Genomic DNA, 15,502 nt, shown 5'->3' on the forward strand with positions numbered 1-15,502 from the left:
CTTTGTTGCGGATATAGAGTCCGCGGCTTGTCAACTTGTCATCCTTCCCCATTAACTACTAGCAACATTGCTGTATTGTTGCTACACAACATGCATCTTTGATTTGTCATTTCTAAACAATTACCACTAAGTACATGACGATACTAAATCATTATTAAAAAAAATACTATTAACATATTAAGTACCTAATAATATTTTATAATATATTACTAAAAGATCCTTGGTACCTTAATAATTTTGTAGAGTAAACTTAAAAAAAGCGGCCAAGTGCGAGTCGGACTCGCCCATGAAGGGTTCCGAATTTAGGGGATTTATGACTTATTAAAAAAAACTACTTACTAGATCTCGTTCAAACCAATTTTCGGTGGAAGTTTGCATGGTAATGTACATCATATATTTTTTTTAGTTTTATCATTCTCTTATTTTAGAAGTTACAGGCGGGGGGGGACACACATTTTACCACTTTGGAAGTGTCTCTCACGCAAACTATTCAGTTTAGAAAAAAATTATATTAGAAACCTCAATATCATTTTTGAAGACCTATCCATAGATACCCCACACGTATGGGTTTGATGAAAAAAAATTTTTTGAGTTTCAGTTCTAAGTATGGGGAACCCCCAAAAAAATTTTTTTTTTCTATTTTTGTGTGAAAATCTTAATGCGGTTCACAGAATACATCTACTTACCAAGTTTCAACAGTATAGGTCTTATAGTTTCGGAAAAAAGTGGCTGTGACATACGGACGGACAGACAGACAGACAGATAGACAGACAGACAGACATGACGAATCTATAAGGGTTCCGTTTTTTGCCATTTGGCTACGGAACCCTAAAAAACTTACATAAGTGCAGGTGTAAGTGGACGTGTACACTGCTGGATAATTATCGTTCCATATTGAACAATTTTGTGCTGTTCTTGTAATTAATATTTAATATTATTGTGTTTCAACAGTATGTACATACCTCGCATACGCATATCAAATAATGCAAATGATGTTAGGGATTAACTCAATTTTATTAATTGCACGATTATATTACGCGATTACGGTATTAATATCAACGATATTCGGAATCCGGATAAAAAAATTAATATTACATGATTGTAAATAATAATCAAGGATTTTCGGAATCCTGATAAAAAAAAAATATTACATGATTGTAAATAAAAAAAGTACTTATCATATTAATATAGCAATAATTGTATGTTTATTTTATACTTACAATTAGCTAAACCAAACAAATCGATTTTGGATAGCTATAATTTGTGTCTGAATTAAATTAAATCTTAGGTACCTAAGTGCCTTTGAGCTAGAAACCGAGTAACGAAAAAATATTTTTTCATCGGAAAGAAATAGTAATAGAATCTAACTACTTGGGAAAAAATTCTTCCAACTTTAAAAAAGCAAATTAAAATGCGAAACCAGCAAATCAGATAGCAAGGCTAGGAGTTTCAAAGGTATCGGTCGCGGCTTGGGCAGTCTCAAGCGCATTGAATGCGCGTAGAAGTGTTTTCCTACCTTTTCATCATGCAACTGTAAACTAATTGCAAGGTTCTTGAAACCTGCAGCTTGCACCATTTCCATTAACATTCAATTTATTTATTTGTAACGACTAAGGAACAATTCTTAAAATTACTTGATTTAATACAAATAATTCAATGTATTCATTAGAAATAATTTACTGTAGTCCATAAGGAATTAGGTACACGCTAAGCGCTGGTGGCCTAGCGGTAAGAGCGTGCGACTTGCAATCCGGAGGTCGCGGGTTCAAACCCCGGCTCGTACCAATGAGTTTTTCGGAACTTATGTACGAAATATCATTTGATATTTACCAGTCGCTTTTCGGTGAAGGAAAACATCGTGAGGAAACCGGACTAATCCCAATAAGGCCTAGTTTACCCTCTGGGTTGGAAGGTCAGATGGCAGTCGCTTTCGTAAAAAAACTAGTGCCTAAGCCAGTTCCTGGGATTAGTTGCCAAGCAGACCCCAGGCTCCCATGAGCCGTGGCCAAAATGCCGGGACAACGCGAGGAAGAAGAAGATAAGGAATTAGGTACACATGTTAAGGAAAATTCGACCCATGTCGGCATGACCCAGGTGCCCGAGCGGTTTAGACATCTGCCGCGAATGCAGAGGACCTGGTTCTATTCCAGCCTTGGGCACTGGCTGGACGCCTTGGTCACTTTCTGATTTACCTCGTAACCTATATATAGATTAGTACATGGTTACCCAAGTAAACCCAGTACTCAAATATTATGTTCAGACATCGTATTAGGATATTATTTTTTTGATTGTCATACATTTAACACAATTATGCCTAGGTATTTATTACAGGCATAACTGGCATAACTTAGTGCGATCACTAGTAGCTCGATTAGTTTATTTTAGTTACTTTCATAGCAAAAACTTGGTGCGATCACTAGTAGCTAGTTTAGTTTATTTTAGTTACTTCCATAGCATTGTGTCATATTTTACTATGGGGCAGTGCTTCAGAGATAAATACTTTGGAGGATTTTATTCTGCAGAATAGGGCTATTCGAGCGATATATATCTAAAATAAACCATAAGAAATAATCAATATAATCATTTTTTTTTAATAGTTAAAGATAATTGGCAATAACGTTACTCATATCAGATTAGCATTTAGATTTCCATCTCCTGTCTAGATTGAGTTGATCGCATATCGCATAATGAAGTCATGTCGCCGAGACATGTCTCTGTATCTGTATTCACGTAGAGTTCGAGTAGGCATTATGAATACCGGCATGTTGTCGGCATTATCTGCGTGCTCGGTAATGTATTCAAATATGTATCAAGCCCCATCCTCACCATGCTGCCGTTGTTATTTTATTTCATACGCGTGATGCCGCCACACCAGCTTTATTTTTTCGCGATACCAGAATATCATATTGTCTCGCTGGCGTGTATCGATGTATAAATGCTATCAGAATGAGCATCGCATCGAGTTGATGGAAATATGTAGTATTATGAGAATTAAATTAATGTAATTAGTGTTAAATCCTATTTTTTTCGATTGAATCCTACCTAGTTGTGATTGCGCTGGCGCATCTCAGAGTGGCTTCGAAGCAAAAGTTGTCGCAGACCGAGGACAGCGCTATTCAGTCGTGACAAACGGATATTGATTACTTGTCTGTAAGGAATACAAATGTATCATGCAGCTATGTGGAAGCTTCTGCGAACACCATCTATTGCACTGACGGCGGGCATTAAACTTCAATATCTGCCCACTGTTTAGTTTTCTAGTTCGAACTTATATTTGGCAAGTGCTACAAAATGGTTCTAAAATAAAGTAGAAGGTACGTTACATTTTAACCCTAAACCTTATTACGGTACCTAGATGTTGTTAGCAAGCTATGTTAAGGGTCTATTTTGTCTGGTTGTACAGTCAACGTCAAAAATATGTTTACACTTTTGCACCTTACTCCATTATAATATGGCGAACTATGTAAACATATTTTTGATGTCGACTGTACTCATTCAGTAGAGAATTAGAAAACTAAACAGTGGGTGGTATTTTTAATTATAAAATTTAAATTTATTTTAGAGGTGCCCAAAATAATAAGCGCAAATAAGCATGTTTGGGAATCGATTTATTATAATAATTCTATCAAAAGATATATTTTTCAACGTTACAAGTGAAGTCCAGTTAACATTGCAGGAGCAATGAGAGCCCGCGGCGGCTAACTAGCAGGTGCACGTTAGCAAAGAAAAATGAAATAACGCAAAAAGGAGAAGTCGAGCGGGGGGAGGCCGACGAAACCGTGGGGGCTCTTCGCAGAAAAGCCAGTTTCCTTTAGTGGAAACAGATAACGATCCGCTGCCGACGACAGAAAACGTAACTGCACTCACTAAGCATAGATCTACATACTAACAGTGTGTTCTACTATCAAAGGTATCTCACAACAGATTTTCTTTCACAGGGAAAGAAAGCGCTCAGTCACGGTTGTCTCTAGATTGATATTCTGCTCCATTTGCTTCACCGCGTCGCTGAGGAGAGTGGCTTTTTCGCATTTAAATATTGCGCTGTAAGTTATTTTCTTCGGAATCTGTAAGCGAACTGAGTGAGATCCGTTTATATTTCATAAAGGCTATATCGCGGCGAGCATCAAATTCTATTCATTAGTAGAGCTTTATATTTGCCGAGTCAAGTGAAACAGAAGAGTACACAAGTAAAGTAGTGGGGAGCGGGGCGCTGATTCCTCAGAGACGCGGCGTCATGGAATCGTGCGCGGAGTCGCAATGCCACCGCGGCTGCTCTCCGCCGCAGTCTCAGTAGGTATATATGTGCATGAATGCGAATACACTTAATACTTAACTGATCCACCGTAAGATAATGCACTTTGTAATCCAAGTTAGATCTATCCTATCATACTACCTAAATAAAAAAACTTATCCAATTTTGAATTTCATTACTAAGCTAAAATGCACGGTACCTATTTATTCAAGTAAGTTCCCTGATTCTGTACCTATTTTGTTTTTCTAGGAAATAACCAATGCAAACGATCACGATGCTCGCGTACATTTGCACCCGGCGACGTGTTGCAAGCATCCGAGAGTTCTCGTTCTCTTCTTTTTTGCTCTCTATTTAATTCTTTTACGTTTTCACAACCTGAGTGAAGCTAAACCAAGCAAACACCAATGTCATGACCCCTGCGGGCTTAATAAATTTACCCTTTAATTAACAATATAAGTGGGATACAATGGAACATTATTCGTATCGGCATTGTTCACAAATCAAACAGTTATGAAACAAGTATAGGTACTAGGTATTCCGGCAAGGTACATTATATTGCTATTGAAATATTGCTTGCTCCACATATAGTATTCAGCATTAAATTTTCCTCCCGTATGGATTCGGTTATATGGATACGATAAAACATAGATCGGTGCTATAGTTTGTCGAGGTAGTTGAGATACTCGTAGTGTACTTTTAAATATGTACTTTAATGTCCTGAAATACATTTTTATTCGTGATTATAAATATCGAGTAATCGAAAAGACATATTAGGTACACGTTTAAGTTAGTAGATAAAATATAGATAGATATCTACTTAGTCAAGTTTTAATACTTAGGTAGTAATTTAAATAACACTCGTACAAAGCAAATCACATATACACTGAATAGACATTCAAGTAATAGGTATTTTACGATCACAATAGATCAGCGATGGTCGCAGTGATACATAGGCTTTGGAGCCTTATATAGCCCCTAACAAGAAGAAGAAGAATAGGTATTCAAGAACTGCTTTTGTAATCAGCCTCGAACTGGATTTAAGAAAATTACCAACGCTCGTTAATTTGGGATGCTTCGTTTAGTAGCTATACCAATACTTACCTACCTAATTATCATAACTATCGCATTCTCGGCAAAAAGCCGCATTAGGCAAAACGGAACTTCAATTAGAGGTGACGAGCGTATAGTTTAAAAGAGCAGATAATTGGTTGGAGACAGCGGCTTTGGAAGCGAGCACAGGCAGCGCACGGGACATGTTATTCCATTTATTTACCGAGCACAAGCAATTCGAGCGCCCAGGCCAACCAATAACTATTATTGGTTCGATTACCTACTCAGTTTCTACAATCTCGAGGTTGCATTTATACTGGTTTATCTAAACGTTGGACTTACTTGCGCTATGTAAGTGTTTACAATAAACGGATGTCATTACAATCGCTTACCGAGAACACTTAGCAAATTGAAGGTTCACAACAATTATGAGTTATCCAATTACGCATAGTTCGTACAGACGTCTAGGGCACATTTCCACTGGTTTATAGGAGCATTGGCTCGGTGCGCGATGGGAGCACACGGCCAGTGCGGCTAATGGGCCGCATTTCCATTCCAAGTCGGTAGGTGAACGGTGAGCGGCAACCCGCCGACCGCCTTGTGAATATGCAAAGTGAACCCGCCGCTAAATATTGAACCGCCGTATTGTACCTAAATGTTCGTTTAATTCTGAAGATGAACACTTGTACAGCCTTTAAGCTTTGCAGCTCTAAGGAATGCTCGTTACGCTCAGATTGTCTAGGGCCAGATATAGGTATTTATTATTATCAAACCGATCAAATAGTACGGATGTACAGTGGTTTCGGTGCCGAATACAGTTTTGATCCGTTCGAAAACACTCAGAGACGCAATTGGGGACCGGAGAGCTGGCAATTACCTCGCTCAACGCATCAGTCTCGCAGTTCAGCGGGGTGACGCTGTCAGAATCTTCGGAACCCTGCCACAGGGGGTGGGGGCTTTAGATTGAGTGTAGTTTTGATTTTGTATATGTTTAATGGTCATTTGATTTTTTTTTTACATATTATATATGGTATTAAAAATTTGTATCCTAGGTTACCTACCACAGTTTTTCTTAAAATTAGCAATGTGTTTATGTTCATACAGAATAATCTCATAAATATCAAAACATAAAGTTAAGCGCAGCCTGCTGTTCAAATACGAAATTTCCCAAAAATAAACTCGTCTAGTGTGATAAAACTGATTTCGAGAATGCATTTGGCAATAAGAATATGGATTGTATAATAGTATCACCAACAACGGTTAAAACAATAAAAATCCAATCCTTCTGAAATATTTCCTGAAACTTGTATAAGCTACTTCCTGAAATGTTCTTTCTATTAAATTAGTAGCTACCTAAAACTTTTCAGTTGCTCCCTTAGTTAGAGTTTGCGACAAACTTGAACCTGACCTCAATGTCGAAAGGAACTATCTTGTTAATTATGGTTTGCTCAGTGTTCGCTGAATAAAAATAAAATCCCTGCCTATTGTAGACATTTCCAATTGTTTTTTGACTTTTGATTTACTTTAATTTAAGTGTCAATGAGGTTACGATATAGGTAATATAAGGACCTGGTAAAAGAGCGCACTGACATGACGGTAACTCTACCCAAAATTGCATATCATGTCGTCGAGCGCATTGTTGTCAGGCCACGAGACACAAGTCATGTCGCGTCGCTGAGAAGGCGCCATGTATCGCAGCCGCGGCGCAGCGCCGCGTCGCGCCGCGCCGTGCGAGGGAAGCCCACCGCCACCGCACGGCATTGTGCCCCAAATGACACGTGAAAGGCGTCGAGAGCGTCGCGCTGCCGCCTTTACAAAAGGCTCGCAGATGCGCGTACCAGAAGATTTTAATGAGGCAACGACTCTGTGTGATTTTATCGCGTGTTCCGTAATGAGAAATAACCAACCGCGTCCTCTTTGACTGTACCACCACAGAGCTATCAAAAAATGATATGGCGTCATCTCTACGCCGTGAATTGAAACTACTTAATGAGGTCGAGCTTTTCGTTTAGACTTAATTTAATTTGTAACATTGATAAAAATATCATGTTGGATTATAATCAATTTGAATCAAATGTCGTATTAAATTAACAAACTACGAGGCTTCTGATGAATACTTAGATATCGCTGAATAAATCGTTTTCATTTCGTATAAATGGAATAAAAGCAAATTAACCGACGAGTTATAAGCTACTGAAACCAACCGCGTCCTCTTTGACTGTACCACCACAGAGCTATCAAAAAATGATACAAGTGCTAACATGACGTCATCTCTACGCCGTGAATTGAAACTACTTAATGAGGTCGAGCTTTTCGTTTAGACTTAATTTAATTTGTAACATTGATAAAAATATCATGTTGGATTATAATCAATTTGAATCAAATGTCGTATTAAATTAACAAACTACGAGGCTTCTGATGAATACTTAGATATCGCTGAATAAATCGTTTTCATTTCGTGCAAATGGAATAAAAGCAAATTAACCGACGAGTTATAAGCTACTGAAACCGGGTACACTGGCCAATTTTCATCAATGCAAATCACGTTGTCTACTCGTCAACCCAATTACCAAGAAGTGAATTTAAATAAAGATAAGTATCGCCCTCAAGGAGACAATGCTAATAGGAAGTGGGGGCGTGATAATGGGCCGGAGCGGGGCTCGAAGCGCGGCGGCGGCGCACCGCGGCAGGTGCTTTAATTAGATCTCTCGACTTACGCGCCCGTGAGCCTCAAAACACTTGTTCATCTAGTGATCAGACTTAAGATACTCTATTATGCAAACGTTCACCCGCTTAAATACAGTAATAAACGTGTTTTACAGTGTTTTCTGTCTTCTCAACAATGTAAATCATCATTTATTTGGTTGGAAAGCTTTTGTGTCTTTTATTGCGTTGTACTCGTAATAAGTAAGTACATATATTGACAGACGTCAGCAATTAAATCATAAATTACATATTCTAGTATATATGTAAAAAGTTTTATTTTCTAAATTTTACACCGTACTTCATTATATCTACGTCATCATCATCATCATAGCTAAGCAGATTGTCCGCAGTAAGTAACAACTGTAAAAAAATATCATGCCTTTCGATCACATATCGATCATATATATGTTTAAAGAAACTATCCCTAACATCTCGACGAAATAAGAATCGTTAGTCGGCAGTGGCATTTCTATTGAGCAGTGCGAGGAGATTGAAGGGGTGTTCCGGTGTCGCTTGACTCGCTCGTAACCATCGGTGACATGCGATAAGAGGGCCTGTCGACGTCGCTTGCGAGCTGACCGGAATTACCGTCCACCCAACTTCATGTTACATTTTTATGCTTTTGGATATTTTCAACTTGTTTACACCACTATAAAATTACGTATAATAGTCTCATATATTGCTTTATTTACGAAGTTAGTTACATTCACAAGTGATAATCTGATAACATTGATAAGCAATAAATTTGATCTACATATACACATTTACTTTAAGAAATTGTTTAATTATCAAATACCTACTTTACAATATTTTTATAGAGAAACAACATTATAACCTACCTACATATTTTTTCCCACAATCCGTCCACTAAAGGAATATGTTACTTTATTTCTATTTTCCGTATTCACTCAGGGTTTATGTATCTCGAATAGTCACGTCCCCGTCCCGGCGAAGGGTGAAGCATACAAATAAGTGAAAGTCCGAAACCGCCCAAACACCCGACGCCATGTTCTTTATCTACGGATCTCTTAAAAGAATTTGATCGTATATGGGAATATTACGAGCAACAGCTGTGACAAGGGACGTCGTATAAACTTAAATGTTTACTGCATACCACTTTGTCAATATCGCCGTGACTTCATTCATAAAATCTGAAGGTAGGGAGGTAGAGCTTAGGTAATTGTACACGGTAATAGGGTATTTGACAATTTTTTATGAATGGTATCAGTCGATCAGGTTTGTTTTGAGGATCAAATGTCTGTATGGGACCCATTGTCTTAAAGCAATTCAAAAGTCACAAATGATGGTCAAAGTCTGGCACCCGCACTTAACTGACGAAACGCTTCATAGAAAATGGCAATACATCGTGACGTCATCATGTAACGTTAGAAGCCGTTTCATAATGTATGGAAAACAAGGAAATTGCGATTTTGTCGGTGAAATATTGCGTTTATGTATATGGTTGCCATACAATATTTTTTTAAATAAAATGTAAGGAATCGATTTTTATTTATTTATATTTTTATATAGAGTATTTGACACATGTTGAATTTTAAATTTCCAATGTATTGTGATAAATTGCTCATTTTCTATCTATTTAACTAGATTTAGTTATAAAATTCAACATAATATGTCAAATACCCTATTGAATTACCTATCCATCATTAATATTAATATGTATTTAAGTTAAAACAGGAAACCTGCAGTATTTCTCGTCATCTCATTTTTAACCGGTTATTAGTGCATTAGATTCCTTTAAACACAACTAAACATAAAACATCTAACAAAACTTCAATGAAACACATACTCCAGGCAAAGGCTCTCACCTCGGAATGAGAGATAATAAGCTGGAACTGCTGGAAGATAAAGATAAAGATAAAAGATCGCAATCCAGCGCGGGAACGCTGCCTGCGTATTGGGCACCCTCCCGCGGGCACCAAATTTTGATAGGTATTTTTAATTTTTAGTTTTAGTTATTTTAATTGTAGTTAGTTTTAGTTTTATATTCTATGTCTTTTAGTAATTTATATTAATAAAGATATTTTAAGATAAAAGATAGTTTATTCAAGACTCCTTGTATACACCTGCATTGTGGCGTTATAAAGTGTTTCCCCAAAAGTCACTTTAAATGTCGTGTATCAAGGTTTTTATAGCTCCAATGTTGTTCACATCTAGGTAAAAAATGTAGAGCATACAATTTGCGACAAGTTATATTTCATACACTTTTTCATGCGAAAAAAAATGCATTTAACCGATTTCCAAGACCGAAGTGATCCCTTATAAGAGCTCCGCGAACAACGTTTTGTACGGAGCTCTAATAATTTAAAAATAAACCATAAAGTTAACACACACAATATAAACTAATAAAAGCATTGATTTTTGAAATGGCTAAAACACGTTTGTCAGAAATGTCAGAGTGCATATTAAATCAGTAACGTTTGGAATTTATCCAATGGCTTTTTTATTTCAGTTGAAAAACAAATAGATTACCAAGAGAGCAGGGCCCGCGGCAGCGAGCATTGGGAAAAAACCTCTTACTGTGATACTAATTGATTAGTTTCTAATAGCTGTGCCACCGGCTAGGATAAATCAAACATTCGTAAATGCTCAAATACAAAACTTTCTAGCACTTAAATATGTGGGATATGTTGCTGAACTTGCATATATTATTACCGCTGTTGCCAATGTTAGGTAGGTACCTACCTACGCATAGTATGCAATGCTGAGAAAATATTTAGGAATTATTTGATATTTTAATATTGACAAATAATAATCATAAGTTACGCTATAAAATACAAAATACCCAGGTGAATTCTATTCAAATTAATATATGTATTTATTTGCATAAATAAACGCAGGTGGAATAGTTTTCATTAGGTATATCAATTATAATATGGTTATAGATTAAGTTAAAATAAAAAGGAATTACCTTAGTTTTCTTTTGGTTACTTAATCGCAATTAGATTAGATAGGCACATTTAATAAGATTTGTTAATAGAAGAAGGATAGTGTGAGGATATGACTGAGTGGAAACCCCCTGCTGTGAAAACCCCCAATTAGAAATTCCACTTTCCTCCTTTGAACTACCGATAGAACTACCGTCTCATTACGGTAGTACCTAGTTAATCTACATTGTCTATTTATCGCTTAATATAATAATAATATAATCCAAAAACTATAAAATCATTATAAACATGGCGGAGATAATACGATCTCCAGGGCAAAAACCAAATTAAAATGATTTATTGCGCTGAGTTTTGGAAGAATGGAAGTCCAGTCTCAGGGGATGGCACGTTATTTGTCTACGATGCATCATTGGCATTATAACGAGGTGTCTGTGTAGCCACAATCAATTTGGTGGCATGCGTCGGCTGTCAATTTGCGGCGGCTCCGGTCGGAGCGTGCCCGCCGCGCCGCGCGCCGCGCGCTGCGGTCCCGTCCGCGCCTGATTACTTCCGAGTGACCGCCTTTGATTTGCATAAGGGCCAGCTTTAATATGAGATTATTCTCGAGTTAGGAACATCGAACGCGGTCCCATTCATTATTAGTTTTGGAATATTTAGTCGACCCAATTCCAGTCGTAATTAATAGAATTGCTGGACGTATTCGACACCCTGACAAATTCCGATAAGACTTTAACGGTAATAAAACGAATAAAGTAGTTATACCCGAGACGCATAGACGTTCGTGAATGCAGTTTCCGAACGTCTATACGTCAAGTAATGGTACAATTGGTACATATGCAAGTATGTAATATATCGGGTGGAACAGTAGGTATATCAAGTGCAGACGTAACACACTGCCCTCTGACTGCCTTAGTACCCAATCCTACATTTTTATTTGTTCATGTATGGCGTAGATATTTAGACCTAACCTACATTACCTTTAAACTATAAATAAACCCCAGCTCATGAAGTATTGTGGTTATAGGTAATTTTTAATTCCACTATCAGTACTAGGGATTAATTTAGCTTTAATACACCGTTTTGAGATAACTGTTATATGTATTATAATGGATAACGAGCCTATGTTTCAATAAAGAAATTAATTAATAAAATAAATCAATGGTAGCCATGTCACATCGACGACTCGAATACCTAATTCCGATTGGAAACATAATTGAACTTTGAATCTACATCACAAACATTAGTTTCCAATAACATCCAATATCGGTACAAATGAACAAGGACAGATAATACGTAGCCTTGGCAATAATCTTGCAAGCAGGGCGTGCGGTGAGCGTGCGGCGCGCGGGTACTTAGGGGTTAATTAAGAAGCCGCAGACGGCGGTAGCGGCGAAATGGTTAATCCCTTTGTCATAGTCGGTAAGGCGATGTTTTTCTTGGCAGGATTAGGTAAACATGGCGGTATTTACTTTCTTCTAAATACATTGTTGTCGTCGTAATGTGTTATTAAAATAACAATGCGCAATATAGGTACCTACTTAAGCAATAGACAAAAATAGATACAGGTACATATTTTTTCATTTGCACATTTTATAAATGTGTGGTGGTTATGTTAAAACGCTTTGCTATGAGTATAAGAATTTCTCAAGTCATACCTAACGTAAACCTAACTGGTGGGACAATTTATTCTTCGATATGTATAAAAAATTAAGGTTACCTTTTTATTGCAATATTTTTTTCGGTTAGGTACCTAAATGACCCATACCGGCAATCAAAACAATTTTCAAGCAAGTAAACTAATTGTATTATGTGTGCAATACACGTTAGTCAATTCTTCAAAATGTAGATAACCCTACAGTAACAAAACAACACATAAAAAATCGTTAGCATTTCGCTTTTTTAAATGATTCATTTATTTAGTTTATTTTTCCTTATATTGTATAAACTAAGGAAACAGCCAAAATATAAACTATTTACCTACTTACTGAGAATATTAAGATCTACAAAAACTGACGGATGAATGTTTTGTATTGTTCATTATACCTTTACGTCGTGAGTTTATAAAACCCACCGGAATAATTTCATCAAACAAATTAGTAAATTACATACCTAAATAATTTAAATGAGCACAAATATCAGTTGAGAAAACGCATACGTTGCGAATGGGGTGCGTAGGGGATGGTAATGCGCGATCTACATCGGTTGAGTCAGGAGCAGCGGAGTAGAAAATGGAGCGTCGTGCTTAGAGCTAATACGATCAGGTGAGCAAACACAAAACGCAGCTTTCATCTTCAGTCAGGTATCTATCTCTCGCTCACCGCGCGCCCCACGTACATACTTAATGTAGACACTACGCAAACTTAGAGAAATACGCCACATCAGTTCGAATCGGTAATAATTACCTATCGATTTTAATCAAGTAGGAATTCTACGAAATCGAGAGACGGAAACAAATAGAATCAACAAATCACTTCCTTCGATAAATTTATTGTAGCCTGTTTGAGGCAGACGGTGATATGTAAACAAGCGGGAAGAGCCTGAGTAAGTTTATTCTCCAAACAAGACGGTCTGTGCGCGTTGTCACCGCACCGGAGGAGCTCGCAGCCGGCGCAGCTCCCGCTTTACCCGACTCGACTCACTGAATGACAAATGTTTACATTCAACCCCTGGACAACTCTTCCTTTACGACACTCTAAACCGTTTGCCTTATCGCGCCACCTCTTTTATCTTTTTTTGTTGGATTTGACACCCTTTTGTGTCAATAAAACGGCCATAAACGCCCGAGTTAGGTTTCCAAATTTTTAGCGGGTTTAACCGAGACAGAAACCACCGTAAAGCCCTCTTATTGAACCTTTATTGCCTCGTTCGGTTGGTTCGTAAAAGTGAGAAAGAAACAAAGAGCGCCAATTTGGCAAGCAAAAGACAAACGCATTTAAAATGGGCAGAGCAGAGCAGCAACCATCTATCTTGGAGCTTGATAAACGACGACATTATTCCTTATCGCCCACTCAATTTGTTTAAAAGCGTTCTGCTTTGATAATTTGTGAATTACAAATCGTATCCTTTGACACAAAAATGTCCTCATAACTACGGGTGTCACGCTGTCAACTTTGACGGCAAAGGGAAACATTTATCATTTGACTACCTAAGTAATTTTTGTTCCTCGCAGTTGTGCCTCGCCACGCGCGTCACGAAAATATAACAACCGTACAAGTGTAATTCTAAAACTCGTTCAGTAGTTTACCATTTACTAGAGTAAGACCAAAGAAAGTCTGCAGCGCTAAATTAAAAGTAGTTTTTAAAAATCAGTATGTGACAACACCACAGAAAATGGATTAAATAGTCTTGATACTTGTGAAATTTCTACCATGTTTACCGTCTATGAAAAAAATAATCTGTGCATTATGGTTAAATAAATTTAATACCAACAATAGATGTCACTATTATATGTAATATGTATACATAAACTAATATTGATAAATAAAATTGGGAGAATGTGACATTTGGCATCATAAAAATTATTGAGCTTTTGTAATATCCGCGACGGCCTAGTGGTAAATAGGTACAGAGGGCCTACCGCGAACACCGAAGTTCGCAAATTGCAGGCATCTGTCTCTTTTACTCCCATCAAGGCGTATTTAGATTTACAGAGTAATTGCCCGCAATTTGTGAACTTCGGTTTTCGGAAAAACTAAATATATAAACCATTAGAACAATAAACATATATTAAGAATAAATTTAAGCTTTAACTAGTAGGTACCCATGCCTTAAGCATAAGCATGGAGGCTGTGGGTTCGAGCTCGAAACCCGGTTAGTACCAATGAGTTTCTCAAAATGTTAGAGGAAGTTCATAAGGTAGGTAAGTATGCCTATACCTATTAGCTGTGTTCAATTTGCAGTGAAATCTAAACCAATATTATATTATCTACATAATATGGTGGAAGTATTAAGATGTTTCCTTCCACTTACCCGTCATCAACTCCAAATTTTGTAAACATTGTCGTTTTTGAGCTTGAATCGCCTCGTGCAGATTTTTTACTAGTGTAAAATTATTCGTCATGCGGAAAAGTAACTCCCGCACGCCGGTTTTGTAAGGTTTCACCATGTTTTTTTCTTTCATCACAAATCACAACGAATATTTAAACGATTTTGACAAACACATACCATAGTGAATGACGTTTACTGTCTGCTAAAAACATTGCCATATATAGTTTTTTAATTCGCTGTCAAATTATTGCGTTGCAGACTTTCTTTGGTCTTACTCTAGCGAAATAAATTCCAAATTCAACCTGTTTTCCCGAAGTCTCATTGGAACATGGTAGAGCAGTGTATGTAATATTAAGACGAAAGTGGACGACCGCACGAAATCGCAAACGTAGTCCTCGTTTTCCTCCCCGCATATTAACATTATTGAAAAAAGCTTTGACATTCGTTTATTTTATTTTTTTATTTATAATTATGTATTATGTATAACAGTTAGAAGCATTTAACGATTTGTATGCAATTCGTTTTTCGTTTCTAATTCTTATATTCATCAAAAAATCAAAAAACATCGTACAAAGGGGTCGGAGGGTTGCAATACGTACCG

The 15,502-nt window shown here is 37.2% G+C and overlaps 2 protein-coding genes across 2 annotated transcripts in view; one reads left to right on the plus strand and one right to left on the minus strand.

Moving 5' to 3' along the window:
• LOC134647233 (negative elongation factor D) overlaps positions 1-15,502 on the minus strand; it is a 387,727-nt gene that overhangs the window by 298,155 nt on the left and 74,070 nt on the right. The gene's annotated exons all lie outside the window — the stretch shown is intronic.
• Positions 1-15,502, plus strand: part of LOC134647251 (lachesin-like) — a 126,999-nt gene that overhangs the window by 86,392 nt on the left and 25,105 nt on the right. The gene's annotated exons all lie outside the window — the stretch shown is intronic.

Source organism: Cydia amplana, chromosome 4 (assembly GCF_948474715.1).
Source record: "Cydia amplana chromosome 4, ilCydAmpl1.1, whole genome shotgun sequence".
In the NCBI taxonomy this organism is placed as follows: domain Eukaryota; kingdom Metazoa; phylum Arthropoda; class Insecta; order Lepidoptera; family Tortricidae; genus Cydia; species Cydia amplana.